The following is a 15,242-nucleotide window of genomic DNA, read 5'->3' as shown; positions in this document are numbered from 1 at the left end:
CCTATCCTCCATGAATTTATCTAGTTCTTTTTTGAACCCTCTTATAGTCTTGACCTTCACAACATCCTCTAGTAAGGAGTTCCACAGGTTGACAGTGTGTTGTGTGAAAATATACGTCCTTTTGTTTGTTTTAAACCTGCTGCCTATTCATTTCATTTGGTGACCCCTAGTTCTTGTGTTATGAAAAGGAGAAATAATACTTCCTTATTTACTTTCTCCACACCAGTCATAATTTTATAGACCTCAATCATATCCCCCCTTTGTCGACTCTTTTCTAAGCTGAAAAGTCTCAGTCTTATTAATCACTCCACATATGGAAGCCGTTCCATACCCCTAATAATTTTTGTTGCCTTTTTCTGAACCTTTTCCAATTCCAATATATCTTTTTTGAGCTGGGGCGACTGCATCTGCATGCAATATCCAAGATGTAGGTGTATCATGGATTTATATAGAGGCAATATGATATTTTCTATCTTATTCTCTATCCCTTTCGTAATGATTCCCAACATTCTGTTAGCTTTTTTGACTGCCGCTGCACATTGAGTGGATGTTTGCAGAGAACTATCGACAATGACTCCAAGATCTCTTTCTTGAGTGGTAACTGCTAATTTAGACCCCATCATTTTATATGGATAGTTGGGATTATGTTTTCCAATGTGCATTACTTTGCATTTATCAACATGGAATTTCATCTGCCATTTTGTTTCCCAGTCACCCAGTTTTGTAAGATCCTTCTGTAGCATTTCACAGTCTGCTTGGGACTTAACTATCTTGAGTAGTTTTGTATCATCTGAAAATTTTTTGCCACTTCACTGTTTACCCCTTTTTCCAGATCACTTCTGAATATGTTAAATGGGACTGGTCCCAGTACACACCCATTGGGGGACACCACTATTTACTGCTCTCCATTTTGAAACCTGACCATTTATTCCTACCCTTTGTTTCCTATCTTTTAACCAGTTACCAATCCATGAAAGGATGTTCCCTCTTATTCCATGACAGTTTACTTTGCTTAAGAGCCTTTGGTGGGGGACCTTGTCAAAGGCTGTCTGAAAATCTAAGTACACTATATAGATTACCTGTATATCAGACACTCACTCTTACTTGTATGGCAGACTCTCTCTCTCTCAATTGAGTACTTCACCTTCTGGTTATGGCTGAAACCAGGAAGTGCAAAGAGATCTGTACACGGAAAAACAAGAACCAAAAGTTAAATGAACTTCTTGGGCATGCGACTTTGTTCAGTTCAGGTTTAGTATGAGCTTTGGATGAAGGTTCAGGTGTCCTTTTTATTCTACCTGAATGTGTTTGCCTATCCCTAATTTCCTCTATTCTCTGTGTCTACAAGAACTCAACATTGTTACTTAAAAGAAAACCACACACTAGCATCAGAATATCAACCAGCCCTAAATTAGGTGGGATTTTCCTAAATTGCAGGCTGTGCTGTTGTCAGCAATGAGGAGTGCAACTTCTGCCTCTGTATTTACTTCAACTATTTGGTGGTATTTGCAGCAGGTGCATGGCAAAACCTTTTCTGCAGTACAAACCCCCAGATTACTGGGGAAAAAAAGAAATTATATCTCACTCTCCTAAATTGTAAAACAGTTCCCCGGATTTTATTTTTAATAATTTGATCAATTTTATTGTAAAGGTTACTTGCAAAAGAGAAAAAAAAATGTGTTTGTGGCCTTTTCTTTTTGTGATATGTAACAAATACCGAGGAGGTGCGGGGGAGGGGATGGAGTTGTTTCAGGTTTTAATTTCCTTGGGATAGAGAAGGAGAGGGATGACAACCTCACAAGTGACAAGATACTGGAACCAGAGCAACTGAGAGGGGAAGGGATTTTATTTTACCTGTTTAGAAATCTTTGTTTTTCATTTCTTTCTGTTAACACCTATTTAAGTCAAACTACAGGAGTGGAGGAGGGGGGAATTAGGCTCTACTTCAGCACTTTCATGCATACAAGCAGATGCCTGAACTTTCATAGTGTCGCATTCAAGTCATTGGGATTTCAAGTGGTTAGAGGGGTCTGTCATCAAAGATACAGGATTGAAGCTCTAGGAGAAAAGCTTTTTAAGTGGAGGAGTCAATGTCCTCTCCTCTTAAGCTGAGGGCTGAGACAGCTCCCACACTATTTCTCTAATCTTTCAAGGAGTTCTTCAGCAAAATAGGGAAGATAAATCTTGATATTCCTGATACAGCCACAATTTTTTAAAAATCTTGTACATCACAAAGAAACAAATTAAAATTCTCCACGTTATTGGTCACCCTTTATTGCACTCTTAGAAGATGCCACTTGAAAACATCATTCAGTAGTTTCAATATAGGCTCAATGAAACTAGCATAAAGCAAATCTAGTAAGGTCCTAGTAGTTTTACTAAATAGTATATTATGGGTATGGCACAGTTCATTTTGGAAATGGAACACACTTCACACAGTAACTCAGAAACACAGTGCCATCCTGGCTATACAAATACAGACCCTCATCCACACACCACAACCATAGAAAACCCTGAGTGCAGCAGAGCCAGTATGTCAAGTAACTGGATTCAGTGAGCCCACACAGGAGTCCACACCCCCTGTATATGCCATACAACTATGACCTGTAGGTACTCCCTCTGTCTTAGCATGCAGGAGGGGGTTTGGGGCAGGGAATCCATGAATACACAGATCCCCCTGCAAAATTCTCACAGAGAAGTAGAGCTCAAGAATAACTGTGAAGCATGTATAGAATGAGGCGGGGGGGGGATTTCTCACCCCCACACCACCCAGCTCGCACAGATCTCCCGTGCGTACAATCGGTTTTCTCAGTCTATTGACTCAAAGTAATGCTTGATCATGTGTTTGCTACCATGTGGTTGGTAGCAACATTGCAAATGAGAACGCAATGTCATTTAACAACTGAAAAGCTTAGTGGGAGAAGCTCAGATGGGGACATGATCGCCTAGGTTTAAACAGTGTTGTGACCTATATGACAGTTCATTTATAATTAGGGAAAGCCTAAGGTAGCCGAGCACCATGGACAGCTGGCCAATAGAGTAGCTGTATTTCTGCTGGCTACTTTGTTCTTTCTAATGCTTACAATAATGAGGGAGAGAGCAGGTTTTGGGAGGACTGTTTGTTCTATTCATCCTGCCCATCTTATATTGCAAGATACTATATTAATGCACAGGAAAATTCTAGAAGTACAGCTTGTTGTGTGATTAAGTAGAGACTTATAGGAATGTATTGATGGCTTTATCGCTAGGCTATGTAAAAGTCTTGTTTGTCTGTATAACTAGAGGCAAACATCACATTAACAAGGTTTGTATGACTAGATAAAGGCTAAGGCCTCAAGCCTCATTTTCCCTCACAGAATGGTCTTACTCTGAAGTATCCTTAAAGAAGAGAGGTGTTACTCCCTTGGCTCTATGTCTGCTGGACTTTGCTCAGACAAAACAACATAAAAAAATCCCCAAATCAGCTTTTTCTCACTCTCAGTAATACCCTTCCCTGATAAACCACTGTTGTGGTATAACATGTATGTATTTACTCCATCTTCTGATTCTCTAGAAGCTAAATTTCATGACTATGTTTTCTGTGAATTCACACACCAGCAAGGGCTGTGTGGCCATGCTCTCCTATAAATCTCCTCGTCTGCTTGGGTGGAGTTGCTTCCTAGAAGTGAAAGTATCTTAATAATATTGAACAAGTTATCCGGTCAACACAATTAGGTGTCAATAGGCAAAGAGATACCTTAAGACTCTGTAGGGCAGTGGGGGAGATTTTTCAATGGCCCAGAGGTCAACGAGGTGTCCCGCTCCCAGTGAAACCCCACAGGAGTTGAGTGTCCAACTGCCATTTGCACCTGTCATAAATATAAAGGGAAGGGTAAACCCCTTTGAAATCCCTCCTGGCCAGGGGAACGCTCCTCTTACCTGTAAAGGGTTAAGAAGCTAAAGGTAACCTCGCTGGCACCTGACCAAAATGACCAATGAGGAGACAAGATACTTTCAAAAGCTGGGAGGAGGGAGAGAAACAAAGGGTCTGTGTCTGTCTGTATGCTGGGTCTTTGCCGGGGATAGACCAAGAATGGAGTCTTAGAACTTTTAGTAAGTAATCTAGCTAGGTATGTGTTAGATTATGATTTCTTTAAATGGCTGAGAAAAGAATTGTGCTGAATAGAATAACTATTTCTGTCTGTGTATCTTTTTTGTAACTTAAGGTTTTGTCTAGAGGGGTTCTCTATGTTTTTGAATCTAATTACCCTGTAAGATATCTAACATCCTGATTTTACAGGGGGGATTTCTTCATTTCTATTTACTTCTATTTTTATTAAAAGTCTTCTTGTAAGAAACTGAATGCTTTTTCATTGTTCTCAGATCCAAGGGTTTGGGTCTGTGGTCACCTATGCAAATTGGTGAGGCTTTTTATCCAACATTTCCCAGGAAAGGGGGGGTGCAAGTGTTGGGAGGATTGTTCATTGTTCTTAAGATCCAAGGGTCTGGGTCTGTAGTCACCTAGGCAAATTGGTGAGGCTTTTTACCAAACCTTGTCCAGGAAGTGGGGTGCAAGGTTTTGGGAAGTATTTTGGGGGGGGAAGGACGCGTCCAAACAGCTCTTCCCCAGTAACCAGTATTAGTTTGGTGGTGGTAGCGGCCAGTCCAAGGACAACGGGTGGAATATTTTGTACCTTGGGGAAGTTTTGACCTAAGCTGGTAAAGATAAGCTTAGGAGGTTTTTCATGCTGGTCCCCACATCTGTACCCTAGAGTTCAGAGTGGGGGAGGAACCTTGACAGCGCCTTTGAAAAATCTGGCCTAACATTTCTACATGATCTACTGTGGTCTGATGGCTATGCTAATGTGATTTTTCTGAAGGAAATGTAGAGATCCTAAATTACATTAAAGAGTTGAATGAAATAAAAAGTGTGAGTTGCTCCAGAGAAAACAAGTTGAGAGAGTATGCAGGCTTCAAGCTCTGGCAACCCAGCTGTCATTTGTAAAAGAAAAGGCTAAATGCTAAGGAAAGTGTAATGCTACAAATGGGAGATTTCTGCCAAAGCAAAGTGTGATTTTGGTCTCACTTTCACTTTTTGCATCTCTCCATCTTAGAAGCATCAATTCTTGAATTTAGATGGCACTCCTACTACAACCCTCCTATGGACTTCTGCAATGGAGATGGTGAGAAATTATCTTCTTGAAATGGTAGCCATGAGTAACAATGAGTCAGCGTCAGACAGTAATTGGTACCAAAGAAAAGTGTCTATGAGAGCTGTAACTTGGAGAAAAAAAAATCACAAGAAAATAATTTGAATTCTTAAACTGTTCATTTGGAGCAGGGGCTGGGTCTTCCTCTGAGCATGGAAAGTATCTGGCACATAAGTGCTACAACAATTTAAAGATATTTTTAGATAATGGGGCTTCCTATGTAGAGGGCCTAACTGTAAATGCACTATATAAAAAAATGAAAGGAAGTAAGAACAGCATACCCTGCTATTCCCCAAAATGGAGAAAGGCATGAAGGAACTAAATCAATTCACATAATAAATAATGCCTCACAAAACAGTGGAGTGTTTTGACTCAATGGCCATTTAATCCATTAGGCTCAAGAGAAGATGAGGGAAAGCATAGGTCCTCTACTTAGTGCAGAAGTGCTAATAATGGACAATATCAAGAAGGCTCAGTTGTTTAGTGAAGACTGAAGCAAAATAGGCATGAAGAGTGAATTGTGACTAGATACTTAACACAATTAATATTCGAAACAAGGGAGAAGGAATGCAAGCCAAAACAGGCAAAGAACATGTTAAAGAATATTTAGGTAAGTGAGATATATTCAGCTTAGCAGGGTCTGATGAAATTAACCCAAGAGTACTTAAGGAACTAGCTGGAGCAATCTCAGAACCATTAGCAATTCTTTTTGGGAATTCTTGGATGACAGGTGAGGTCACAGAGGACTGGAAAAAAACAAACATAGTACTTCTCTTTAAAAAGAGAAACAGAGGCCCCAGGGAACCATACACCAAGCCAATCTAACTTCAATACCTGGAAAGATACTGGAAAAACGTATTAAACAACTAATTTAATAGATTCATAGAGTCCAAGGCCAGAAGGGACCATTGTAATAATCTAATCTTACTTCTTGTCTAACACGGGCAATAGAACTTCCCCAAAATTATTCCTAGAGCAGATCTTTTAGAAAAACAACCAGTCTCGATTTAAAAATGGTCTGTGCTGGAGAATCCACCATGAACCTTGGTAAACTGTTCCAATGGTTAATTAAATCTACACCTTATTTCCAGTCTTAATTTTTCTAACTTCAACTTCCATCTATTGGATTGTGTAATAACTTTCTCTGATGGATTGAAAAGCCCATTATTAGATATTTGTTCCCCACATAGGTACTTGTAGATTGTAATCAAGTCACCCCTTAACCTTTTCTTTGTTCAGCTAAATGGATTGAGCTCCCTGTGTCTATCACTATAAGTTAAGTTTTCTAATTCTTCAACCTTTCTTGTGGCTCTTGTGAAAGCCCCTAGAGGATAATAGAGTGCTACATAATAGCCAACATGGATTTGTCAAGAACAAGTCATACCAAACCAACCTAATTTTCTTCTTTGACAGGGCTACTAGCCAAGTGAATAGGGGAAAGCTGTAGACGTGATATTCCAAGATTTTAGCAAGGCATTTTACACAGTTCCACATGATATTCTCATAAGCAAACTAGGGAAATGTGATTAGATGAAATTTCCATAAATGGGTGCAAAAATATGTTGTGGTGAAGGCTGACATCATTGGGTAAGGGTGGGGAAAGGACCTTTTCCTTACTTGGCAAATGGCTCAGGAAATAAAGGATCACAGAAACTATAAGTAGAGCATTTGGTTTCTGCTGCTGTAAGCTTCTTCAGTATATTTGAATATGAATACACGATGACACAGTTAAAGTCAACAATATGCAGGTTGATGTAGAAAGTGCATCAGAATATAAAAGCTGCCATACTGAGTCAGACCATGACCCAACTTCCCCAGTATCCTGTCTCTGACATTGGCCCATACCAGAAATTAAGGGGGAGTGTAGAGAACAGGGCAATTATAGAGCAATCCAACCCTGTCTTCCATTCCTGACATCTGCTAGTCAGATTTAGGGTCATGCTGAGTATGGGGTTGCATTCCGGACGATCTCAGCTAATAGCCTTTGATCAGCATATCCTTCGTGAACTTATTTAGTACTTTTTGGAGCCCATTTATACTTTTGGCCAACACAACATCCCCTGGCAATGAGTTCCACAGGTTAGTTGGGCAGTATGGAAAGAGTACTACTTGTTTGTATTAAACCGGTTGCCTATAATGGTAACCTCTGGTTTTTGTATTGTGTGAAAGGGTAAATACATCTCTTCTCAGTTTTTCCACATCATTCATGATTTTATAGACCTCTTTCATAGTCTTTAATCATCTCTTTTCTAAGCTGAACAGCCTTAGTCTTTTTAGTCTCTCCTAATATGGAAGCCATTCCATACCCTTGATCATCCTTGTTGCACTTCTCTGAAGCTTTTCCAGTTCCACTATCTTCTGAGATGGGGTGAACAAAACTGGATGCAGTATTCAAGGTGTGGGAGTACCAGGGATTTAAATAGAGGCATTATGATATTTCTGCCTTATTCTCTATACCTTTCATAAAAGTTCTTAACTTACTGTAGGCCTTTTTGGCCACTGCCACACACTGAGTGGAAGTTTTCAGAGAAGTATACATGGTGACTCCAAGATCTCTTTCTTGAGTGGTAACAGATAATTTAGAACCCAACATTGTATATGTATAGCTAGTATTATTTTTCCTATATGTTTTACTTTGCATTTATCAACATTGAATTCATGTGCCATGTTGTTGCCTAGTCACCCAGTTTTATGAGATCCCTTTGTAATGTCTCAGTCTGTTTTGGACTTAACTATCTTGAATAATTTTGTATCACCTGCAAACTTTGCCACTTCACTGTTCACCCCAGATTAATGAGTATGTTGAACAGCATAGTTCCCAGTATAGATTCTTGGGGGACCCCACTGTTCAGCTTTCCCCAATGTGAAAACTGGCTATTAATTTGTAGCCTTGGTTTCCTATCTTTCAACCAGTTACTGATCCATGAGAGGACCTTCCTTCTTATTCCATAATTACTTTTTTTTTCCCTTAAGAGCCTTTGGTGAAGGATCTTGACAAAGGCTTTCTGAAAATGCAAGTATATCATTATCAACTGGATCACCCTTATCCACATGCTTGTTTTTACCACTGTGCCCAGTACTGAAGCAAGGCTTTACTGGCCTGTAATTGCCAGGTTCTCCTCTGGAGCAGTCTTTAAAAATTGGCATTACATTAGCTATGTTCCAGTCATCTGGTATAGAGGCTGATTTCAGTGATAGGATACATACAACTGGTAGTAGTTCTGTAATTTCATGAGTTCCTTACTAACTCCCACCTGTACTTTACCAATTTCTTTCCTATACTCTACACTAGGATATAGAGTTCACCCTTTAATAAATTCATCCATAAGGGATATATCCGCCCAAACTGTGTACTCCTGAACACGTCATCTTTCCCCCAGCCCTTACTATCCCATTCTTCATTCCCCTGCCATCCCTTAAACATCTTCTTGCTGAATTTAACTTTTTATATGACATATCTGTGGAGAATACACAAAAGTATGCACCATTCGTTGTTTCAGCTCCTTCTTGATTTCTGCTCTGTTCAACCTCCAGTTCCTGGTTCTATCACAACTTCCTTTCCATTGCACTCCATCAGATCCACAGCTCCGATCCCTCTCCATGTAGCGGTGACCTACTGTCTCACCCAATTTCTCTCCAGCTGCCTCTCTCTTCCTCTTAGTCTTACTCTCATCATTGGTAATCTCAATCTCTAACTTCCCAGCTGAGCCCTTAGCCTACCCACAACATACCTGTGCATGTGGAAAACATGAACCCAACCCCTCATCCTAGCCCACTAGTTTGACTTTCATCCCAGACCAGCTCTCTGGCTCATAAAAAGACCACTTGCTCAACCCTGACTTTGCCAAATGCTACTTTATCTCTGATTTTTTCATTACCCAACTTTCTCCTCCCTGCCCATCACCTCATTTTCTTGACCACTACCTCCCTACTACTCTCATTTCCTCCTTTGACTCAGTTACAGAATCTCTTCACTCCACCCTCAGCTCTTTTGCTATTCTTTTCCACCTCAAAGCCCATCCTACTAATCCTTAAACAGGCTCATCCAACCTATGAATCCTCCGCTACAGCTTCTGTGCCAGTAAATGCATCTGCCGAGATTCCCACTTGGACTCCACTACAATTTTTTTCTCTCCTTCACTTTTGTCACCTTCCTTATCAAGCATTATTACCTGTTCACTCATTCACTCCCATACCCACAACCCCCATCACCTATTTGCAACCACCTTCAGCATTCTTTGTCCAAATTTCTGTTCGATATTGCCAACTTCTTCAAAGATAAGATCTTCCATGATCCCTAAGGACACTATGCACTCCATATACAAATGCCTTCTGAAGACTCACTTCTTGTGATAAATGCGAAAAATTAGCTAACTAATAATGGAAAGATTGGATGTCCCTTTTACCACTCAATTATCTAATTAATATACCTAATTTTAAAAATTTATCAAGACACTGCCAATTATACCTGTGACCACTTTACTTGCATGTAATTCCCTTTCCCCCTACTCTTTGCTTGTCTGTGTGTTTCTCCTTTTAGTTTACAAACTCTGCCACTGGGCATTTCTTTATGTTTTACAGTGTCTCACACATTCAGGATTCACAGAATGCCTCAACTTTGATGCTCTTGGTGCCCATTTTCAGAGTGAATACAGCCTGTAAATCCTTCTCATAAAGACAGCCTAGGGAGTTCACATAGTGATGTGTGATATCACTTCTAGAATGTTTTAGCACTACAGAAATTATGTTTATCACATGCCCTCAAACAAAACTCCAACACCTCATTATCCCTCTTTGACTCAAATTGTACAGTCACATCTACCATCTAGAAATTAGGTGTTGGCCTTCACCCCAAATACTCTTTTGCCTCCTACACTTACCATGTCTATAAATCTGCTTATTATACTACCCAAAACATTCCCTTCAAATGTTTACCAGCTATCTGAACTTTGCTAATGATTTCATCTCTAACCTTAATTTCCTTTATTCCCAACTCTTCAAAATTTATTGTATCAAAAAATAGCATCTTCTCTCTTATCTGCATTCTAAAATGGGAAAATGTCACACCCAACTTTAGTAAACTTTATAGTTTCCTGTGCACTTCAGAATACAACCCAATATAAAATTTCCCTCTTTCATTTGCCAGTTCCTGTCGTCCTCAATCCTTAATTCCCCCTGCTCTCCCTCCAGTCTTCAAAAAACACTTTATTCTATTACTAAAACATCTAGTTTATGTTAATGATGCCTCCTTCTCTTCACCCATCCTCCGACCTAAGTCAACCATGGATCTTTCATTCAGGTTGCTCCTATGATTTAAAAGTTTCCCAGTGTCTAACTCCCCAGTTCTCTTAACTCCCAGCTCAAGAGATTCCTCTATTCTCTCTAGTCCTCAACCTCCTTTCTGAATGAAAAAATCTAGCCAATTTCTGCTCCTTGAGCTCTTAGTTCCCTACACTAACAAAATCTTCCACAACTACCCAACTCTACCCTACCACATTTAATAACTACAGCTTGTAACACTCAGTTTGTTTCAATTTTTGAACTGTATTACTTAAGTTAGTTTAGGAGTGACTCCTTTGGAGTCTTGTTTTACACTAGTGCACTGACTGCAGAACTGTAACTCATGGGGATGTGTTCGGGATAGTTTGTTTACTCAGACAAATGTATCTGTTGAACTTTCTGGAGTGTTCAACATTCTTTGTACAATTACTTCATTTTAAGAGATTGAACAAACTACTTCTGCCTGACTGCATCCTACTTTTTTTCCCTGGAGTAATAAAAGGAAGCGAACAGTATCTGAGCAGAAAAATTATGGCCAGATTCTCATCTGGTGTAAATTGGTGCAGCTCAAATAACTTTAATATATCTAGGCTGATTTGCTCCAGCTGATGTTCAGGTCCCTAGTAGCTCTGATGGGTGATAGATATCTGGGTAGACTATGCTGCATACAAGTGGGATGTAAACCATTTTCTAGTCTCCCACCCTCTACCTCTTATAAAATGCTTTGTTCACATTCAGCATATCACCATCTGTCAAGGTTCCTTCCCAACTCTGAACTCTAGGGTACAAATGTGGGGACCTGCATGAAAACCTCCTACGCTTACTTTTACCAGCTTAGGTTAAAACTTCCCCAAGGTACAAACTATTTTACCCTTTGCCTTTGGACTTCCACTGCCACCACCAAATGTTTATCTGGGTTTATTTTATTAGGGAAGCATTGTTTGGAAATGTCTTTCCCCCCAAAATCCTCCCAACCCTTGCACCCCACTTTCTGGGGAAGGTTTGGTAAAAATCCTCACCAATTTGCATAGGTCACCACAGACCCAAACCCTTGGATCTTAAGAACAATGAAAAAAAAAAAAGCATTCAAGTCTTACAAGAAGAATTTTAATAGAAGAAACAGTAAAAAAGAAGTAACAATAAAAAGAATCACCTCTGTAAAATCAGGATGGTAAATACCTTACAGGGTAATTAGATTCAAAACATAGAGAATCCCTCTAGGCAAAACCTTAAGTTACAAAAAGACACACAGACAGGAATATCCATTCTATTCAGCACAGCTTAATTTCTCAGCCATTTAAAGAAATCATAATCTAACGCATATCTAGCTAGATTACATACTAAATTCTAAGACTCCATTCCTGTTCTGTCCCCAACAAAAGCATCACACAGACAGACCCTTTGTTTTTCCCTCCCCCCAGCTGTTGAAAGTGTCTTGTCTCCTCATTGGTCATTTTGGTCAGGTGCCAGCGAGGTTATCCTAGCTTCTTAACCCTTTACAGGTGAGAGGATTTTTCCTCTGGCCAGGAGGGATTTTAAAGGGGTTTACCCTTCCCTTTATATTTATGACACCATCTGACTCCAGTTTTTTGGGCTCTTTCCCATTTTGCTTCAATTGTGTGATGTACCATATTTGAATAAAGTACACACAGCTTCAGTTCAATACAAGAAGGGAATAGTGGGCAGGATATACATGGCACAGAAGCAAATGCCAACCCGCAAGAACCTGGGCCCCCAATCCTGCAGACAAATGCATAGGTGAGTAGCCATATGCATGTGTTAAGTCCCATTTAAGTCAAAGGAACTTTATCCAGATCCACAATGATGGATCTGTTTGCAGAATCAGGGCCTGGTGAAGCAATGATCAAATTAAAGGTATATTTAAGAGTGTATTCAGTACTATATGTTCAGCTGATTAATACAAGACTTCAGTTTCCAGTGGTAGCATGCAATCGATTTCATATAAATTGGAACATACACAGAGAAAGCTTATTATTGCCTGAAGATATACTTTCATTAGTATGTTCTCTGTTTTCTTAAAGCAGCTTTGTAATTATGGGAAAGCAGAATAAGAATAATAAAATATATATTAACATCGATTTTAAACAATCATTCAATTCGTAACTATAAGTTATCTCGGAAAATAGAATGTTTACTGAACTTTCTTCAGACAGAAAAAATAAAGTATTTACTAAATTCACCAGAACAGTGCCATTAATAATTAAAGAACTTTTAAAAGATGAATAAAGGGAGAAAGGGAGAACTGGTCATTGTGTGATTATTGCAAATATGTAACCTAATAAATAATTTCAGTGTTTATTGCATTTCTTAATTTAAAAAAAAAAACATTGGGGCTGATTAAAATGATTGCATCGGTTTATTGAGCCAAAGAGAAAAATAACCCCCTTGTTGAGTATCTTCAGCACTTACCTCTGAAAAAGCTCAGCTGTCCATGAGGGTTGCTCCTGTCTGCCCATACTTTTTCCACTTAGAGGGCTATCCTTACGGCAGAAAGCGGCAATTGCAAATTATTGGAGGAGTTGCAGCCTGCCAACAACAGAAGTAGAACTTAGGGTGTTAGTACCATCAGTTATTCTTCCAACCAGTATGATTTGTGGACATAGGGGAACTGGAGGTCTTTCTGAGCCCTAAAAGGTTGGCACTTCACCTTGGTAACTGAGTGACTTTACATAAATGTTGCTAAAAAATGTGAATTAATTGTAGTTACATTCCATGACATTTGATGATAAAGAATTTTTATACAAAAATGAAACATACTACTTCTCAGAACCCCACAAGTAAATTTTTAATTACTATCTTTATTACTACTTGTCAAACATCACTACTACATTTATCACCCCAGTTTAAACACAATTTCTCCTTTTTCTGAGTCACTTTTATATCTCGTTTCCCATCCAGACGCTTCTAGCCCTTTTAAACGTTCCATTATCTGTGACTTCTAGGGGAAAAAATCCACTGCTTTAAAATCCTTAAAAACAAAACAAAAAACACCTCTCAGCTTCCCAAGTCCGTTCTCAATTCTGTGACCATCTGTCTTCTCATCACACATTCCGTGTTTGTGCTGTCTTCCTTACTTTGACCCTTTTGCAAGAAAAAAGTTCCTAATGTCTCTGCTAGGCAGCAAAACAAATAACCTCTATATTACTGTGACTGACACTGACTCTCTAACACATTAGCAACTCTGTAGGAACCCAGGGAGGTTGACCTTAAAACAATCTCTTCCTTTTTTTTCTCTCCTCAACTTCTATTTGCAATTCCTTCCTCCTCTGTTTTATCTTACTACACAGTAGGGAGGCCATTACTATACCTTCAGTTTCAAAATTTAAAAAACCCATGCATAAATACATACTAAGAGCTACTGGAATGTAATTCATTCTCCACAGCCATTTCATTATTAGTCTCTGTGCTCATCAGCAAGGGGACTAATCACTGCCAAATAGGAGGAAGTAGTTATGAAGTGGATACGTGTCCATTAGGAACTGGTAGAACTATCTTAACCAGTAGAGCGACAAAAGTAGCTCCAGTGGAGTCAATGGAGTTACACACACACCAGTTGAAAACTGGTGTGTATGTGAGAAGAGAATCAGAGACAATATGGAGAGGCACCCCAGAGGAGAAACAACAAAAGAGGCAAGCCCAAAAGAGAAGTCGCCGACATGTCTGCCAAAAACTGGTTTTGCAGAAAGAAAGGGTTATGGCATACTGGACGTAGCGTAAGCCTTTGATTCCTTAGCTAACGGAGCACAGAGACTGGAGAAAACATATTTTTAGTACCTATGGGCACTCATTTGTGTGATCCACCCTGAAAATTGTACCACAAGACCACCAACCTATTTCATGTAGGCCACCAAAGAGGCACCAGAAGATAAGATGTGTCACTGTCCCTGGGGTAGGCTGCCCCTCCTGAGATCATTTTCCAGTCCCTTGAGTATACCCCTTTCAAGTGGCAGGCCTTTGCCTCCATTCCTCTTTGGGGTGGGATCCCATGAGCCAGTCACTTTTCAATTGGGTCTCTGGGGTACACCACCTTGCTGCCAACTGTGCCACTGAGCAAGCCCAATAAACTTGGCACTGCAAGTGTTTCCATTTGGGTCAGTAATAGTATGCAGTGACACAGAAGCAGTATTTATATAGGCCAATGGTCTGAGTGAGCTCTCTCCTGCCACCTATTCATGAACTGGGAGAAAAGACCTCTGGAGCAGACCATATTTGCACAGACACACCTCCTTTACCAAGGTGATCAATTTACCATTAGTGGCTCAGTTTAAATGATCAATTAAAGAGACATCAGAAAACTCTGCTCATTCTGTTAATTAAACACAGACAAGTCAACAAAAACAGACTGATGCTTTACTGGTCTGGAGAACAGGCTTGCAGAAGTTACATCTTCACTCTGTTCCAAAGTATGAGCTCACTTCTGCTCATATTTACATCCCTCTTGTTTATGATCATCAGAAAATTCACAATAGTCTCTGTATTACAGACTTCACTCCCCTTATCTAGTTTCATTCCTATTTTTCAAGGTACCTTTGTATCATCATCTGTACATACCATCCCCAGCATACTGTACCAACCATACCTAGAACACTGTTGATATTTGTCAAGTCTCAACAAAACATACATCTTGTGTTTGACAGATTCTACATCTACAAAGAACAAAAGGTTTTACCTCCTCATAATTTTCCATTATAAAGCTTAGCATGAGTACAAGGCATGCTGGGAGTCTAGTGCATAGCTATACATTTTAGCATA

At 39.6% G+C, this 15,242-nt stretch overlaps 1 long non-coding RNA gene across 2 annotated transcripts in view; it reads right to left on the bottom strand.

Moving 5' to 3' along the window:
- The window catches only part of LOC125640199 (uncharacterized), a 590,047-nt gene that overhangs the window by 370,014 nt on the left and 204,791 nt on the right, over positions 1–15,242 (bottom strand). The window contains exons 2-3 of one of the 2 annotated variants that reach the window (XR_012669364.1): positions 12,900–13,016; positions 1,080–1,182 (exon numbers count right to left, since the gene is read on the bottom strand). This is a non-coding gene — a long non-coding RNA (uncharacterized LOC125640199). The remainder of the gene's footprint in view (positions 1–1,079; positions 1,183–12,899; positions 13,017–15,242) is intronic. The other variant, XR_007357743.2, reaches the window with a different exon arrangement.

The sequence above is a fragment of the Caretta caretta genome, chromosome 7 (genome assembly GCF_965140235.1).
Source record: "Caretta caretta isolate rCarCar2 chromosome 7, rCarCar1.hap1, whole genome shotgun sequence".
In the NCBI taxonomy this organism is placed as follows: Eukaryota; Metazoa; Chordata; order Testudines; family Cheloniidae; genus Caretta; species Caretta caretta.
Note: the sequence above shows the minus strand (reverse complement) of the source record. Positions and strands in the feature narration are given on the sequence as shown.